At 40.5% G+C, this 20,175-nt stretch overlaps 1 pseudogene; it reads left to right on the forward strand.

Annotated features, from left to right (window-relative positions):
- Positions 1 to 18,165: 18,165 nt before the first annotated feature.
- On the forward strand, positions 18,166 to 19,010 carry LOC147438123 (uncharacterized; annotated as a pseudogene).
- The last annotated feature ends 1,165 nt before the right edge of the window (positions 19,011 to 20,175 follow it).

Consider the following 20,175-nt stretch of genomic DNA (forward strand, 5'->3'; position numbering starts at 1 on the left):
TAGATTAATTGAGCAAGCAGTTATGTATCAATTAATAGCTGGTAGGCTATACAAAAGAAACCAAGATGGAATATTGCTCTTATGCATTAATGTTGAAGAGAAAGACCAACATCTAAGTCAATCACATATTACCATAGTAGGACTTCACTTTGCGGAAGACCAAACTATGCAAAGGATCTTGAGACTTGGAGTATTTTGGCCGACTATGAGGAGTGATGTTCGCTCTTTTATAAAGGATTGTCATCAATGTCAAAAACAAACACCCATACCTCATGTAATATTGTTTCAAATGTCACATGTTCCTAAGTGGAGTAACTATCTAGTTACTTACTTATCGAAGCGAACATTTCTTGATGATATGAGTAAATGCCGTCAAAGATCAATTGAAACTAAAGTAAGAGACTATACTCTTATTGAAATCAATTGTATCGGAGCGGTAAGGATCAACATTTATGCCTTTTTGCAAATGAATATGAATATATTGCACTTATAGAACAAGCACATGCCAGATTAGTTGGAGGTCACTTTTCTAGTGAGACCACCACAAGAGCTATCTTGATGGCAGGCATATGGTGGCCAACACTCTTTGTAGATGCCAAAGAATATGTTCGAAGATGTGATGCTTGTCAACGAGCAGAAATGCCAACACGAGTAGATAGCATGCCCTTAAGACCAATGATGGGAGCTAGAGATTTTGCAAAATGGGGTATAGACTGTGTTGGGCCAATACAACCACCTGCTTATAGGACCCAAGCTCAATATATTATTGTAGCTGCGGATTATTTGACTAAGTGGGTTGAGGCTAAAGAAACTCAAAAGAATGATGCTAGAACCAATGCCGCATTCTTATACGAGTATGTGTTCACAAGATATGGACTGCCAATAGAAATTTTCAGTGATAGGGGAGCTCATTTCTTCAATGAGGTAATCAAGTATTTGCTTAATGAATTTATGGTCATCCATAACTAGTCAGTCCCCTATCACCCACAAGCAAACAGACAAGCTGAGCATACGAATAAGATTCTTAGCTCGGTGACTGAAGTGGTTAGTTCAGAAAGGACAAGCTGGGCAATGAATCTCCATGTTGCTCTATGGGCCTATCGAGTTTCATTCAAAACAGTGTTAAATGCTACACCCTTTGACCTTGTTTATGGTCTTGATGTCATACTGCCAATAGAATTTCTATTGCCGACACTAAGGGTAGCTAAGGATCTTGAGTGGACTGGACATGAATTGTCAAAAAGACTTGAAGATTTAGAAAATCTAGATGAGCAAAGGCTAACAGTTGTAGCTCATATCTACGCACAAAAGCAGAAACAAAAACAGTTTTTTGATTCCCATCTCATCACAAAAATCTTCAAGAAAGGGGACTTAGTTCTAATCTATTCCCTTAAGAAACACATTTCCAAGTTTAAGAAAAAGGAAAACGGATCGTTTATCATTGAAGATGTATCTCCAATTGGAGCAGTTAAGTTGTCCACCCTAGATGGTGAACCGATGGCTAATTGGATTAGTGGATGCCATTTAAAGAAGTACAATTTTCCACTAACCAATGAATTGCTAGAAAGAATGCATGCAGCCAAACACAGGAGGATAAAATGATAGCATGTTATTGATGAAGCCCAAGAAGAAGCTCAGCTTTGGATGCTTAAAAGGAAAGCTTCTCTCAAGAATCAACAAATACTTATTTCCATCAACACACTGGAAATAGATGGCCAACAACGAGAATTGCCGAAAGATGCAGTGTCAACAGATGATGAATGGCTAGATGGAATGGACCTTCGCATCAAAATACAGCTCAACAATCATAGCACAAATGCTTTGGTCTCTATAGGAGCTAGAGTAAATATTGTCAATTATTCCACGTACAAGAAAGCAACAACTCAGTCATTGACAGCATAAATAGCGACTATCAAAGGATGCAACAAGAACCCAACACCAACATTGGGAGTAGTCGACTTGAACGTGATAGTACATGGATGTTCATGTCCTCATCAGTTTGTATGCTTATCAGATGAACACATGAATGAGATGATGATCCTTGGAATTCCCTGGATGCGGACATACAAAGGAGTATCAGATTGGGATACAAATCATCTCAAGCTATCACCTAAAGGCGGGCAACTCATTGTTCCAATTGCACCAAGCAAAGAGGAATGGAAAGGCAATTATTAACAAAGCAAACCACTAAATAATCAATCTTCTCCGTCCTCTCCACAAGAAAATGCTACAAGTAGCATGCAAGGAGTCAGGCACATTTGGGTACCAAAAGCACAGCTTAAGGACAAATCGATTTAAATCCGGGTGCCCAAAACATCATCGATAAAACCAAACACGGTTCCATGAGTCAAAACACAGAGACGCACTTCTCCGAGAAGGGAACCTAACACGAAATGGGTTTGGAAGAAAAAAGAGCAATTATCTTCTCCGCAAACTTCAGAACCAATCAAGCAATGGAGAGTTAAGCCTCAGAAACCTCAACCACACCATTCTGACCAAGACAAACCAAGATATCAATGGCGAGTAAAAGCTCAACAATAGTCATTATTGCTACCAAAAGCTCAGAAAATCAGCGTAATAAAGCATCTTAATGGTACAATCAAGCAAAGAGCACACAAGCTACAGGAATTGCTCTTTGGAAGACAGGAGTCTTACAATACACTAAGCAAAATTTACCGAGCGAATGGTAAAACCGAGCAAGACCCACCAGAAAGAATGCAATTGAACTCTACCCTATATCCATGCTTAGGTGAGAGACCTATAGTTGCAACACATCAAGTGTCCAATTTAATTAAATAACTTTTGTTCAAACTCTACCATATGAGTTGACTATAGGTCACTCTACGAGCACAAATGTAGCCACACCACTTACTCCTCTTCTTGATTTTTCATGGAGTTGCGACAATCAAACATCACATACATTCCCTATGACGCTTCTCTAAGGCTCCTAGGATCATAATACTGGACCAATGCTATAACTAGAGCCTTTTGAAAAAATAATATTTAGGATATTATCACTAGCTTAAAAGTCAAAAGACAAACTAGATTTCAAGAAGAAAGCTAGTTTTAAAAAATGATGAAATTAAATTTACACTCTTTTTTCTTGATAACTGAAAAGTAGTTTCACTAGATGGTTGTGTGCCAACCCAATGAGGCTTCTCTCTCTCTCTCTCTCTCTCTCTCTCTCTCTCTCTCTCTCTCTCTAACACACACACACACACACACTAAAAAATCAAAGTCATTCCATTGTGGAGACATCCTGGTACACATGAGAGATCGACGTGAGTAGGTGCCCAATAATATATGTGGGACTTACTAGGAGAAAGAGATGTTAAAAAACATTACTAAACCCCACCCTGGATCCATGGTCTAAACCACGTTATACCATTTCTTACATACAAATTATTAACTTGAAGCACACTCATCATCTATGAAGAGATGCCGTCTTCGAGGACTTTCCTTTGGATGACCATCGTAACGTGGGTCCAATGTCATGCGTCTCACCTCTACCTCAATGTATTCAGGTAATTCACTTCAACGAAACAAAATAAACACAAAATTTCAATTCAACCAACCAATCATGACCCATAAATTCATATGAAAAAAACCTACAAGTGGTAATATCAATGTTTGAATCATAAAATGATTTGGGAGACAAGAAAAAGATAATCAACCATAAATGTCCACTAACATAACCCAAACAAAAGAAAAACACTATGAATGTCTTGTGGTAAGTTGAGAATGGGAATCTCACAAATCATCAAAAGGGTTCCCACCCACAGGTCGGTCTCCGTCATCCACCACATCTATGGACGTGGTTGCATCCTCTCTCCCTCGCTTCCTTGGTCGAAGCAAGGGCTGCAAGCAAGTGGAAACAAGTGCCTCATCAAGATCTAGAGATGCACATGCATAACCAGAGACCAAACAATCTGTCAAAACAGGAGCCGTCCCACATCCAAACTCAAGGCATAACCCCCTAGGACGACGCAACAACTCAATAAAACATGCCACAAAACTATGGCTCTTCTGTGCAGACCCTCTCCATGGCAATCCGGAATCCATAAGGACTCGACCTGAATCTGGCAAATAGTCGTGCATAGTGCTATCCATGGCACTCATCCCTAGTGCATGGAACAAAGAAGCACTCTCTGCAATGTAAAGTGGTGGGGGTGGTCCATGTCTGTGGACCAAGAACATGATAGAAGTGTCGCACTACAAGGAAACAGAAAATCAATTTCAAAAATTGTGCATTGATGCTTGCTTACCATGAAATAATAAGTAGAGGGATCACCTCATGTCGCTCGTCAAACGACTCTACATATCCATAAGGTGCATGATGAAAAACCACCACACGTCGATGTATTATCAACTCTGATGCCCTGCAAAATCGCTCAACCCAAAATATTGTGTCTCCTACAAGGACAAAAGACATCAATGATTAAAATTGAATATATTAATGACAATATCAATATCTAGAATTGATTTTTTTACCAGAAAGAGGCGCCATCACAAGTAGCCACCCCGAGTCCGCCAAGGTACTATGGCTCAAATGAATAGCTAATCGTACATGATCCTCTATACATGTATCCCATGGAGGTTGAGGTGATGGTGAGTGTAGAAAGCCTCCAAAAGGCAAGTCAACAAAGATAAAGTTAGCTTCCCATGACACTGATCTACCATTCCTATGATATGGAATCTCTATAGATTGAGATCTAGCCATATGCTCGTGTACAGGAATCCATGATCTAGACTACACACCGCTACGAAAATACCTAACAATCGCAATATAGTCACCAAGCAAAGCAACACACCTAGTGTCAATGCAACCACTTTGTACAATAGGCTGAAGAGGCAATGGTGCATACACAAACTGAAGGGCACGTCGCAATCTTTGTGTTCCCCCACTCTCTACAGGAACAAACACATTATCTATATAAATATGAGTAATATAATAGAGCTGCAACAACAATACTCCAAAAAAAAAACAAGAGTATACCCAAGATAGAGGGTAGATCATCAATCACAAGGTCTACAGTAGCAGATGCATTCTGATTCTTATCCAAAAAGCTTGTTGCTTAAGTTTAGAAAAAGTGTCAAAATAATTAAAAATTCTAAAATCAACAAAGTTTAGGACACATAGAAAGTGAGAATGAATCCAACTCACAAGTTCGAGTAGGTGGACGAGATGGTAGAGGATGAGAAGATGGATCAGAAGTATTTGTGGCTTTGGGTGGTGGAAGATCCGTTGGTGGGGCTCCTCTAAACTGCACATTATGCAATTCTCTCTCTCTAGCAAGGACATGACTTCTATCCATGTCAATCCACCAAGGGCAATGCTCAAGCTCCCACAGCGAGAGCTGATGCATGGTTGGCAGATACATGCATCCCTCACCGCTCTCAATGTGTGTCCAAGAACGTGCGAGCACAGGTATCGCAACAATGTGACGCATGGTCAATAGGTGAGAAAAGTATCTACAAAATCCAACAAATAATTATTCTAAACTCAAGTAAGAATCAATAAACAATATTAATTGAATCTAAATTATGATACAAAAATAGTCAAATCATTTTCTACCTGTAAACTAGTCGTTGAGAAGCCATGCGGCAATAGTCAATCCTCTTTAAGGCTTGCAACTCTATGTCCTTCGTTTTGTTTTCCAAAGACACCTCTAGAGGGAATAAGAATTTTCTTCCCTCCACCATAATCTCCGTGTAGAACATATCCATGGTGGATGAGGGAGGAATATCAATCCCTCCAGGCACATCCACATAGTCCACAAGAAGCTTCTTGGACTTATCTAAGATCCTTTGCAAAGCTCCCTCTCGTTTTAGCCACCTTTCGACTAAGCATACAAAAGAAAAATCAAACTTCCCATTAACATTCACAAGTTTAATAAAAAACTATTTGCATCAAGATACTCACCCTTGAAACTTATGGTCTCCTTTCACCATACAATAAGCAGCACGAGTGATCTTGCTTGCCTCTAGTAAGGACACCCATAAGTTTTTATTTTCTATGGAAGCATCATGTAGAGCAATCAAGTTAAGTTTCTCTAGAGTGGCCCAACTATCTTCCCCCCATTGAAGGCTCATCACAGATCAAACCAATCCTTCCCTAGACTTGGATCAACAATGTTAAGAATCTACCAAACAAGAGCAGTAGTCAATAAAAATTGCATCTTACAATGTATCAAAGAAAATATAAGAGATGGTTATATACCTTCCCTACACGATCTGAATATTTATGATAAAGATCATTCATGATCTTAGTCTCTTCTTTTTTCAAGTCCTCTTTAGAAAGCAACGTTTTCTTGCTCTCTAGCTTAGTGTGTAGTTCTTTTGACATTTGAACCTTCAAAGTAAACTAATACTGTTCAAAACAAAATGCTTCAAATAAAGCATACAAAAAAGAGATCCAATGTCAAACACACTTACATCAAAAAGAAGCCTAGCTAGATATCTTCTTGTAAGAGGATGCCATGGCTCCTCCCCTTTTGTGGTTATCTTGCGCAAAGTGTCGATCAATTTTTGATCATTCTCCGGTAATGCACGAAGGTAATCTTCATGATCTGATGAGCAAATTTTTGCACAATTCACCAACTCATCTCGAAGATGAGAAGATACCAAAGCATGGGTGTTCATACTGATAAAAATATTAGTAAGTTAATCAACTTCAATCATATAAAGTTTACCTTCAAACAAGAGTGAAGTCGCACTCACAAATTCATGCGTTGCAAGCTCGTCAATAATTCTATTTCGGAAACCTTTGTGGGGTCAATGATAGTACACAATACCCTACAATGCTTCTCCCTGTTGTTGGAAAACATTTCTCTCACAGCTGCTTGCCATGCTACCATCCTATGATTGCCTTCCCACATGTAGAACATTTTACCAAGGAGTGACTCTAGCTGTGGCTGCAATGCTAACTCCTCTTCATAGTCTTTATTTATTTCTTTCCAAAGTGGTTCCCATGTGTCAACAATATCATCTATTTTCAGAAATAAATGAGACTCCAAAAGAACATTAAACATTTTAAAACAAAAGTAATGTCAATCCACAAAAGTACTTTGAAACAACAATGATTACCTGTCAACAATGTATGTTCCTTGTGACATGTTTGAAAGCACCTTTTTCTTCTATGTAACCTTCTCTAGCAAATGCAGCCTTCAAACCAGAAACATCCGATCAAAGGCCACGTAGTCAAGCATATGGAATAAGTCTACACAAAGGAATTAGAGGACACTCAAAACCACTAAAAAACCCTTGTGGTTTTGAGAATGTCCTCTCCTCTATCCATATGCAAATGACTATCATCCACATCATCAGCAAAAGGCCCAACTTCGGGGGCAATATGAAATGGGACCAATTCCAAAGCTACCTCTTGTTTAGCTATTTGAGCATCAACTTCATTCATTGATCCTAATCCAATGTCGGTACTCTCGCTCTCATCACCAATAGCATCAATGTCATCGAAGTCCTATGTGATTGCCACAGAGCTCACCTAATCATTGCATATAGGATCAAGAGGCATAGCCTCTTTCCCCTTTCGACGAGAACATCTCCCAATTGCAGGACTACACAAAAAATTTCAAACAAAAATAAAATAATCCTTTCTATCATTGTTCTCAATTTAACATTCACTTACTCCATCATAAAAAAACTTTGATTTTTTTAGATTAAAACCAAGAACATGATTATCTTCTTTAATATCATTGAAGAATATGAAATAAGACCAGACAATCATATAAATAGTTTTGGCCGCCACACAGAGATCTGTTGATTTTCTCCTTGGATGGTAAGGTTCTATGCACAATTTCTTGTATAGTAAACCCTTCACCCTAAGTAGATGGAAAGTATCTAACTTATGGCGTCTTTCAAATCTTTTAAGAGTTTAAGGGTTTAGTATGTGGTGCCAATGTACACTGTCATTATTGCAAAGTTTTTATGTCACTGTCTTAGTGTAGGTTATAGGTTGTTTACCTAATTAGAAATGTTGTAATGAGCCTAGGACTAGTTGTAAACAAAAATGAAAGCATCATCATTTCACCTTTGCTAATAGCATCAATTATTCTTACATGAAATCAATTCAAGATGTTAAATTATGAGCTTAGGACACAACATTTCTAGAAGCAAATGGGAAGAATGAATGAGTTGCTTTTATGCAATGATGATTACATCAGTCCTGGCAGGTTTGTATGGAATTTGAAGCAGATCTTTATGCTATTTTTTATTGTTTAGCATATCAATGAGATAACCAAGACGTATGCAACCAATGGGTAATCATCAAAAAAATCATAACATCCAAAATGTCGCCAGTGGGAGGTCAGAACGTTGCTCTAACCAGTTCGCGCCGGCGCGGACTGGTTCGAGCAGCGTTCCAACCTCTATAGAAACTAATTGCCCACTGCAGGCTTTTGGATGTTGCTGCCATTCAAATTGTCGCACCTGGAAGGGGGACGGCGTCGAGGTGGCATATCGTCTGGTATTACGCAGTCAAGAACCTTCAAACAAGTCCTGAGAGATGTAAGAATCCCAGATTTGCACACATAGTTCACTGGATGACAAGATCTTGCAACGATTATAATTCCTCTAGTAGCAACTGTCAATTCCTTGTCGACTAGAAATTGCTTCCTTTCACAACCTTGTGAAAAGGGGACATAGAGCTTGTTGAATGATATAAGATTACATCTCTAGCATAGTGATTTCACAGAGTCAAGTACATAGTGACCCAGGGGTATAAAATGGATGAACAAAGAATTAATTCCACTTGCAAACCAACAAATGAGATTGAGAATGTGCAGGTGTCATCAATGTGTCATTATTGCTTATATGGCATTTGTTTAAAAAGCATTGAAAACACAGTATGCTTATTGCTTACAAGCGCTCAAAAATGCTTATTGCTTTTATGGCATTTGTTTACCTTGGCTTAACGATTTGCTGGCGCTTCCTACAACGTAAAATCACATGGTGAGCTCGTTCAGCTGCAACATTTTTTAAAAAAAACACCCGCTTGCTACTCCTCATCTTGCTTACCATCTCATGCTCAAATGCCTGGTTCCGTGCTGCAACCAGTCCGCACCGGCGTGGACTGGTTGCAACACGGAACCAGGAATTTGAGCATGAGATGGTAAGCAAGATGAGGAGCAGCAGGCGGGGCGTAAAAATGCAACATGGCAAAATAATTCACCCGTACAGGCAGGATCCCCCAAGTTGAACTTAATTAACGCGCCATCCTGCAGTGTAATACACAAAACAACGCACGTTAATAAACAAAACAACGCTCAAATGCTGCAAACGTGTTGCATATGTGCCTTGCAAGCACATCTACTTTGTGTTTTTTAGAATCTTGGGTCTAAACTCCATTGCTCATGAGTGCGTGCATCAATCTACACTTACAAAAGTAGAGCTATTTCAAGCTTTGGGAGGTGCTTGGATAGCATCATAGGTGCTAGAGTTCACATGCTGTATGCATGTGCCAAATTTTTGGTGGACTATTTTGGAGAGGATCACCTAGAATTACGCATTGTGTCGAGTATTATGATTTATGGATGGTTTTAAAATCTAAATTCACATATTTGTGGTACTGAAAATAAGATGCATGGCATAAGTATTTTATTTCACAATTGTTTCTATTCTGTCAATTTACCCTTGGACTTGCTCGAAATGTGACTTTGCTCGTTTTCTTTTGCTCGATGATTAGAAATCCTCGAAGACAGCAACAACAAGCCTCAACATCAGAAACCCTTGAGTTAATCACTCAAGACCCACCTCTTGCACAACATAATGGTTTGGACTGCATTGATCTTCAAAGCATGGTAGAGCCAATCACGGCTATGCATAGACACGATTGTTCAACCCATGCACACAGTCATCCCAGAGTACGCCATCTAGGAGGGGTGGAAGAATACTAAGTAATTAAGGGAAATGTTTGAAGAGGGAGGGGTGGAAGAATACTAAGTAATTAAGGGAAATGTTTGAAGAAGGAGGAAAAAAGTTAGCTGTTAACGCGTGATTTTTTGCAAAATTAACTAACAATGCCCTTATAAATCATCAACAAGGGAATTTAACCGATAATATCTCCCCGATGAGTATAAATAGTGTATATACTATCAAAATCTTTAAAAAAATAGTCCTTTTTTGTTATTTTTTATCATTTTTTCTTGATATTGAGACTTAAAATGGAGAAATCCAACATATAACAATAAAATTGTGTTTATCAATGGATTTTCTTAATTGTTGGATTTTTACTTTGCCTTTTTAGCGTATTTTGTTATTTTTTTGTTTTTCAATAAACAGGTCAAAAATTAATAATAAATAGCAACGGAGCTCATATGGAAAAATTGAAGACACGGTAATGATAAAAAAGACAAGGCAAACGAGCATTAAAAATTTCAATCAAATCGGCGGATGGAAGTGGGAAGCCTAAATTGGGTGGCCAGACCTACATTTGCAGAATTCTTGCAGAATGAGCTACAGGGATCCGATTGGGGATATTTTGAGTCTAACATAGATTTCACAGCTAAGTAGGACAAAAACGGGAGTCTGGGAAAAATTGGTTCAAGAAGTCCGAGTATAGATACCCAAGGTAGGCTAAAATCACCTCATTTCCACTTGTTGCCTTTGGAGTGAGAGCATTTCGACTTCTTCGCGCGTACTTTCCGGATCCTACAATTGTCCGTTTTCAACGCCATCTCACACAAAACATGAGGGGTAAGTTCTTTACTCATCAATGATCCATTTTAAATGGCCAGTAGTTAGTCTAAACCCCTAGAAAAAACCCTAGAATCCGAGCAGTGCACGAAGAGGCGAGGAAACAACAAAGAAGTGGCAAGGAAAGCGAAAGAGGCGAAAGAACAACAAAAGCAACCGGAGGAGGCAACTGAACAAGGAGCAGCACAACACGACCAGGGTGATGTATCTCCTTGCTCTTCTTCACCCGTTTCGGAGCATGATCACCCTATGCCGAGCCCACCACCTTCATCGGAAAATGAAGCCAAAGAACCTGAATCCAGCAAGGAGACAGAGTCGGAACCAAGCAAGACAACTGAAACTGTAAAACGGGCAGTTGAGTCTACAGAAGAGCAACAAAAAGAATACGATGAAGAACCAAAAAGGGCAACCAGTCTTGCACCAGCAGAGGACAACAAGTTTGAGCAACCCATAGAATAGGAGGCCAAGGAAACACCCTCTACCTCAACACAGCAAGAGAAGGTCGAGGCATCCACGAAGCCTTAGGATGATAAACCAGAAGATCAGCCACAGCCACAAGGGAAATTGTAAGCCGCCATGACACCGTCAAAAGACACACAAGAAGCGGCAGAAACATCAAGTCAGCTGGCACAAAACGAAGATTGACAATCAAACGATGAAGTGATCCTGCAAGTGAATGAATATGCTAAGCAAGTGCAGGACATGACTGAACGACTTTGATCAGCAGCACTAAGTCGTAGCACAAGGGCCAAGGAAGTAAATATGGTGATTGACGCACTCTAAGGGGAGTTAGTCGACCGACTTAACGTCATCAACGATCTACAAAGGCAAGTGCAAGAGTTGAGAGCGGAAGCTGAACAGCATCATCTCGCAAGAGATAAGCAACAAAAAGAGATAGAGGAGCTTGGATAATTGCTTACAAAATTGTCAGATGCATGCACGGCAAAAGATGAACAGCTAACAGAAGTCACAAATGAACTTCTAACTATGACACTGTCAATTCAAAAGATTCAGGTTTAGCTGGATGTGGCAAATGCTTCCCTACAATACTTGGAGCAAAGAATAAATGATCATGCAATTTTCCTGCGGCAACTAAAAGAAAATATTGCAGTGGCCTCGATCAAAGGCACAGACAAGGTCTACACGGCATTAGAGAAGAAAAATAAAGACCTCGAGCTGGAGCTTAAGTTGGAGCAGTCTCAGCGTCGAGACCTGGCTTTGATGCGGGTCCAACAAGAAGAAGAGTTTTTGAATGAAATAGTAGAACTTAAAGGAGCCAACCATCTATTGAGAGAGGGACGGTTGGCAACCCAAGACAAGGCAGGCACTTCAGAGCAGCCCCATGTAGAGATCCCCTCTATTTCATTCGCTGAGATGGAGACGCAGCCACCCAAAGATATAAGTGGCATGGAAGAGTTTCAAATACATATAACTGAATCAGACATAGTGCCAATGGTCCATCTCTAAAAGGCTGAAGAAGATGCACTGAAGGAAAAAATTACACAAGAGGTAGATGAGCATTGGAAAGCAGCAATGGATTGGGAGCTGAGGATTTTTCACTCCGTCAATATTACACAACTCACTCCCAATCAAATCAATGCAACATGGCACAAGTAATCCCTACCCTATCCTTTGATTAAAGTGGAGCTGCTACAGGTGAAAGAAAGGCTTTACACGAACATGCAAGTTGAGGGCGCAGATCAAGGCCACCCGAAGTGGAGGCTGAGCTGGTTGAACAAGAATCCAAGGTACTTGATTCTGTTCCCAAGAGCACATGCGGCCCTGCAAAAGGAACCAACTTTCTATCTTGTACCACAGGTAAGGACTTTGCAAGCACACAAGGCACTACTAAACAAGCGACCAACTTGGTTGAATTACCCAAGATTGCCTGCTCGAGACAAGGGACCACCGACGGAGGAGTACATGGTGAAAATCCTAACGGGCGCCATGTCCTTCTTCAGAAGTCTACCAGATTTATCTTGTGCTATGTTGTATAAAATTTTTCGAATGCTGCTCACCTGCATCGAAGTGTTCCAGCACCCCGTGGATGTCATTCCTCGAGGGTAACAAAGGGTTGTGCTATGATCTCAATGGGCAACCTTCCGAAGAAGTCCTCTATGACTTCTAAGCCAGATGCATGTTTTTACCTTCTCACAATATGCAAGCATTTGAGGAAGCATTCTACATAGGATTCTTCACTTGGCAAACAAAAATATTTAAGGCAGTGATCAACAACCTGACATCACACTTTGTAGGCTACTCAGCAATGGAGCTAAAGAACAAAGTCACCATGCAGTTCTTGCAAGTGCCAGATAAAGAGAGGAAGATCAGATACCAAAAGGCACTAACTGCGCTTAAAGACCACCTCACCAGCCGTCAACCCGAACACCGCTTCAGCCCATAAAGTTGTGTCAAGGGACGACACAGGCGAGGAGGGGGGGAATGTTAGCAGCAAGCTAACACGGATACCACAAATACCATTTTTTAGAGCTCTCATTTTTGTCAAACATTAATTATTTTTTATAAATTGGGAGTATTGTAACTCTTATTTTTTGGATAAACCTTGTAATTGATAAACCGGGGCTACAAGCTTCCAGATTGTATAAACCTTTCATTACCTATCTTTAGTTAGAGCTCCCAAATTATTAGTTTTGACCACCAAAAACCTTGGCTAAGGTATAAAAGCCAATTTTTGTAAGTTTTGGATAATGAAATACAGCATGAGGTAACGGTGCTCACTTCTCTCCTTCTCGCGCTTCCTACTCCCTCCCCAGTTGTCACATTGCAGTTGCGTTTGTTGTATTGCAATCGCAGGTAAGATCTCTACGCATTGACGTAAACACATCATAGTAATTCTTAGCTTTTGGCGTCATCGACTCGTGGCCTAATTTCATCATAAGTAGAACTTTACACTTCAAAATAAAAACTAAGCATAGGCGGGGTCTTGGGGCATCATTGCTAAGCATTTAGGTGCATTTTGGGTCGAAAATGAGTAGGTCAAAAATCCATTGCTGTTATTAATTGCGATTTTGGCACTTGACCTAAAGTAGGGTTTGAGACCATAAGCATGTGTGCTTAGGTCTTATAAACTTTTCCTAGAAGTTTTGCTACATTTGGATGTCATTTGATTCTGTAACGAATGCGATTTGTTTGTCGATGAGTGATTGGCTTTTGGTTATTTTAGTCACTTGAGTGTAGCTTGAGTTAGATTCGAGTTGTTTGTTGTTTTCTAACAGATTGAAAACCTCTTGTAGCCTCTATGCATTAGTCGAGTCAGTTTTGTCCCATGGATTGACAATTTAATCGTGGTTCTCGCTAAAATTGTAATAAGATAGGATAGTGAGGTTAGACTACCGTCCCCACACAAAGGATACACAAGAATCTACGGAAACATCAAGGTAACTAGCACAAAATGAAGATTGGCAATCAAACGACGAAGTGATCATGCAAGTTAATGAGTATGCCAAGCAAATGCAAGACATCACTGAACGACTTCGCTCAACAACACTTAGCCGTAGCACAAGGGCCAAAGAATCAGAAATGGTGATTGACGCACTCCAAGGGGAGTTAGATGACCGACTAAACGTCATCACCGATCTACAAAGTCATGTGCAGGAGTTGAAAGCGAAAGCTGAACAACATCAGCTCACAAGAGATAAACAACAGAAAGAGATGGAGGAGCTTGGTGAATTGCTTACAAAATTGTCAGATGCATGCAGAGCAAAAGATGAACAGCTGGCAGAGGTCACAAATGAACTTCTAACTACAACCCTATCAATGCAAAAGATTCAGGTCCAGTTAGATGTAGCAAATGCCTCCCTACAATACTCAGAGCAAAGAATAAATGATCAGGCAATTTTCTTGCGATAAATCAAAGAAAATCTCGTAGTGGCCTCGATCAAAGGAACAAACGAGGTCTACAAAGCATTAGAGAAAAAGAACAAATACCTCGAGCTGGAGATTAAATTGGAGCAATCTCAATGCAGAGACCTGGCTTTAATGCGGGTCCAAAGAGAAGACGAGCTTCTAAAAGAAATAGTTGAACTTAAAAGAGTCAACCAGTTATTGAGAGGGGGACGGCCAGAGACACAAGAAGAGGCAGGCACTTCAGAGCAACCACAGATAGAGATCCCCTCAGTTTCATTTGCTGAGATGGAGACACAGCCAGCCAAAGAGCTAAGTGGCAAGGAATAGTTTCAAATACAAAATAACAGAAACGGACACAGTGCCAAAGGTCCAGCTCTCAAAGGCTGAGAAAGATGCAATGAAGGAAAAAATTACACAAGAGGTAGATGAGCATTGAAAGGCAGCAATGGATTGGGATCTGAGAGTTCTTCACTCCGTCAAGGTTACACAACTCACTCCCAATCAAATCAATGTGCAATAGCACCAGCAATCCCTGCCCTATCCTTTGATTAAGGTGGAGTTGCTACAAGTTAAAGAAAGGCTTTACACAGACATGCAAGTTGAGGGCGTAGATCAAGACCACCCGAAGTGGAGGCTGAGTTGGTTGAATAAGAATCCCAGGTATTTGATTCTATTCACAAGAGCACCTGCGGCCCTACAAAAGGATCCTACTTTCTGTCCTGTACCAAGAGTAAGGACTTGGCAAGCACATGAGGCACTAATAAAGAAGCGGCCAACTTGGCTGAATTACCCAAGATTGCCTGGTCCAGACAAGGGACCACCGATGGAGGAGTACATGGTGAAAACCCTAACGAGCACCATGTTCTACTTTAGAAGTCTACCAGATTTATCTTGTGCTATGTTGTATAAAATCTGCCAAATGCTGCTCACCTACATCAAAGTGTTCCATGAGCTAGAGCAAGAAGGCACCTCGTGGATGTCATTCCTCAAGGGTAACAAAGGGTTATGCTATGATCTCAGTGGGCAACCTTCCAAAGAAGTCCTCTATGGCTTCTACGCCAGATGTATGTTTTTACCTTCTCAGAATATGTTGGCGTTAAAGGAATCATTCTACACAGGATTCTTCACTTGGCGGACAAAAATATTTGGGCCAGTGATCAGCAACCTGACTTCACGATTTGTAGGCTACTCAGCAGTGGAGCTGAAAAACAAAGTCACTATGCAGTTCTTGCAAGTGCCAGATAAAGAGAGGAAGATCAGATACCAAAAGGTACTAAATCCGCTTAAAGACCACCTCCCATCCATCAACAGTGGAGCTAAAAAACAAAGTCACTATGCAGTTCTTGCAAGTGCCAAATAAAGAGAGGAAGATCAGATACCAAACGGCACTAAATGCGCTTAAAGATCGCTTCGCCAACCGTCACTCCAAAGACTACTTCAGTGCATAAAGTTGTATCAAGGGACGACACAGGTGAGGAGGGGGGGAATGTTAGTAGCAAGCTAACACGAATACCACGGATATCATTTTTCAGAGCTCTTATTGTAAAAACGCTTATTGTTTTTTATAAATCAGGAATATTGTAGCTCCTATTTTTGGATAAACCTTGTAATTGATGAGCCGGGGCTACAAGCTTTCAAATTGTATCAACCTGCCATTACTTATCTTTAGTTAGAGCTCCCAAATTATTAGTTTTGACCACCAAAAACCTTGGCTAAGGTATAAAAGCCAATTTTTGTAATTTATTTGTAAGTTTTGGAAAATGAAATACACAACGTGAGCTAACGGCGCTCACTTCTCTCCTTCTCGCGCTTCCTAGTCCCTCCCCGGTTGTTAAGCCTAGGAATTTTGGGATGTTTTACTTAGTGAAAGTTGGAATGTGAAATTTTGTACCTTTGGGATTCCAAGGGGTGTTATTGGGAAAGGGCGTTGCCCATTAGTCTTATCAAAATATGTAACTGTCGATCAGTATCTTCTTGGGAATGATGACAGAAGTTATGGCGGAATTAGTATGTTTCTGTTTCTGTTTCTGTGTTCTGTTCCAGTTTCAGTTCCAGTTCCAGTTCCATTCTGATTCCTGTGTTTTCCCGTTTTGAATGTCTGTACCTTAATCACTTGGCGATCACGATGTAAGTGCGATGTAGCATGGATGGATTCGGGTTTCTCTTGTAGGAGCGAGTGATGTGGCAATGGAGGGAGGATGTTAAGAATAGTGTGAGTTGGCATAGGTAGTTGGTTGCACTCTGGAGGAAGCGGAGGAGGATATATTCCCGTATTGGACAAGGTCAGTTGCTAGGCGGTTTTGGCAGTTGTATGGGCGAGATGGTCAGCGTTCGGAACTGCAGGGAATTTTGGATTATACTGGGATGCACCAAGTTTCTATAGGGGAAGATTCAGATGATACTGTGGAGGATTTGGATGGCGCACAGGATTATCTAAGTGGCGCAAAGGGCTATCTAAGTGATAGATGGAAAGAAGAAGTACCGAATGAAGAACGGGATATATTTCCGCGGCTGTTTGCGGTTGCAGTTATTCAACATGCATTAGTGGTGAGAAGAAGATTGATTTTTGATCTATTGGGAAGTACTAGTGCAGGAAATCATGTACAAATAGGTGGACCTACAAATATGGCAGCGGCTAGGAAGGATATGCGCGTCAAATTCCGAACCTTTTCGAGAAAGTCAAAAGAAGACCCTGATTGCCACATATCTCAATACGAGACAAGATGGCAGGCCAGAGGATTTGTCGGAGTGTACGATGCCCAAGCTAAGATGCGCCAGTTTGAGGCTACTTTGGATGGGAAGGCTATGCAGTGGTTCAGTAATTTTCCAGCAAGTCATTTTGTTGAGCATGATGGATTGAAAGCAGCATTTTTGAACAGGTTCAAGAAGGAAAAGACTCCACATGATGTGTTGACCAAGCTTAGGGAAGTGAAACAAAGGAAAATGTTTGTTGAGGATTATGCACAAAAGTTTAACCAATATGTGAGAAGGTTGTCTGCTCAAGAAAGGCCAACTGATGAAATGCTTGCTGGATATTTTTTGAATGGATTAAGAAGGAATTGAAGAATGCTGTTGTTGGAGTTGATGTTGTAGGTGGATTACAAGCATTAGTGGAAACAGCTCAAAGAGAAGAGAAAAGGTTTGGGGTCTCTCATGGGAAAGCAGCCAAGAGGTCATCTAAAGAAAAGAAGAAAAGTAGGTCGAAGAAAAAGAAGAGGTCAGATAATTCGGATTCGGATAGCGATTCGAATTCGGAAACTGATACTGATTCAGATACCAAAATGGATTCTGATAGTGAAGAAGATTCCAGTGAGGATTCGGATTCATAAGAAGATGAGGATAAGAAGAAGAAAGGCAAGGAGAAGTCGAAGAAAAAGTCTAAAGAGAAAGAGGATAGAGTGGAAAAATTGGTAGCAAAGAAATTGAAGAAGTTGGGAGTGCAGAAAGCTGTGGAATCAAAAACCCCTCATTGTGAAATTTGTTTTAAGGATGGGCATTGGACAAAAGAATGTTGGTTTAATCCGAATTTCAGAGGTGTCGTACTAGAAAGGATTCAGCAGAAGTTAGAGCAACAAGGACCTCAAACTCATGGGATGTTTCCAGAGACAGGAGGAAGGCAGGGGATGTTCAATAATCAAGGATGGAAAAGGCAACAACCGTATTCAGGGTGGAGACCACAGTTTAATCAAAGGGGACCACCATTTAGAGGAAATTTCAATTCGAGAGGAGGACCGAGATTTGGAGGATGGCAGAATTCAAGACCCCCATGGAAGGGAAATTGGGATCAGCAGTAGCGGTGGCAGAATTGGTAGCCACAACCACAAGGATGGAATCATCCGGTTTGGAATTATCAAGGGGGGAATCAGCAACAGCCAAGAGGGCCAGTGCCGCAGTTACCAGCACCACCAGCACAGTCAGCTGAAGCAAACAAAGAGCCTGGAAGCAGTTTGATAGTAGTAGAATCGTTTCAGGATCAAGGGGTGAATGAAGTCGCTATGGATTGTCAGCCGAAATGTGATTGTTCTAAATGTTTGCAAGAAGAAGTAGATGTATTAGTGACAACAAGGTCCAAAGCAAGGTTGAAACCTCCACTGAATTGGGAGGAGCAAAAGGAGATTTGGGATGAAGTAGCTGAAGATTTGATGGAAAAGGATCAACAGCAGAGCAAGCTTAAATTGAAGGAGAAAGGAGTAAAAAAGGAGGAGAAGGAAAGAGAAAGGATGGATGCTTTATTTGAAGAGTTAACTAATTCCTCTATACATTTTACATTGGATCAGTTATTGTCATTAGTTCTAATTCTTAGAGATAGACTATATACGGTGATGCGAAGGACAAAGACTGTTCCGAGTATGAAGGAGGTGCAGCAGACAGCTCAAAGTTGTCAAATTAGCCCGGAGGATGTGGATTTTTCAGTACCAACACTGTTGTTGTAATAACCGCAAATTTTCAAATGTGCTATTGGATGGTGGATCAGGGGTCAACATACTTTCGGAAGCGGAATTTCTAAGGATGCAAGATGTCAGGTTGGAACCAGCTCCATTTCAAGTGCGTATGGCTAATCAGAGCAGAGTTCAACCAGTGGGGATGTTAAGGAGGCGAGGAATTATTATTCATGGATTGCAGTTTATGGTAAACTTTGTAGTCATCAGGATGAAGGATTCAAAAAATACCTATTCTATGTTGTTGGGGAGGCCATGGTTTTGCACGGCTAAGCTGAAACAGGATTGGGAAAAGAATGAAGTGACGGTTAAGAAAGGAAGGAGAGAAGTTACATTACCAATGGGGCCGAAGAAGGAATTGTCAGAAGAGACGAAAGCCAATGTTGGCACAAGCAATTAACATGTCTGAAGGATTGGAGGATGATGAAGAAGCATATTTTCTAGCAGCAAATCCAACAATTGTTCCGATATTTGAGGTAGATGTGGAGCGGATCATTGACAAATATGTAGAAAAAGAAAACAGTTTGGGAATTGATCAGTGGCAAGGGAATACAGATGGTGTGGAACAGGAAAATTTAGAAGAGAAGAAAATTTGAGAGGAAACTGTGATCGAGGATTCAGAATTGGAGCCAAAGGAGGCAATTCAGAGAGCGGAAGCTCTGTATGATAAGATGATAAAGAAAGTTTCTTGAGTAAAGGAGGATGATTTACAAGATTTGAATTTGGGAACGGAAGATCATCCAAAGATGGTAAGAGTCAGTGTTCATTTGGAAGAAGGCTTCAAGGAGGACTTGAAGGAATTACTGTTGGAGTATATTGATGTCTTTGCATGGGATTATTCTGATTTGAAAGGCATGGATCCTCAAGTGTATAAGCATCATATAAATTTGAAAACGGATGTTGTTCCACTGATTCAGCAAAGATACGGGATGAATCCAAATTATGCCAAGCAGGTGAAAGAGGAATTGGATAAATTGTTGAATGTTGGGTTTATAGTGCGAGTGGATCAGGCGGAATGGTTCTCACCAATTGTAGTGGTACCCAAGAAGTCGGGGAAGTTAAGGGTTTGTGTGGATTATAGAAAATTGAATGTAGCAACAGTTGCAAATCCATTTCCATTGCCTTTTATTGATTTAGTTCTGGATGATGTAGCGGGACA

The sequence above is a fragment of the Adiantum capillus-veneris genome, chromosome 17 (genome assembly GCF_014529385.1).
Source record: "Adiantum capillus-veneris isolate H3 chromosome 17, ASM1452938v2, whole genome shotgun sequence".
Classification (NCBI taxonomy): domain Eukaryota; kingdom Viridiplantae; phylum Streptophyta; class Polypodiopsida; order Polypodiales; family Pteridaceae; genus Adiantum; species Adiantum capillus-veneris.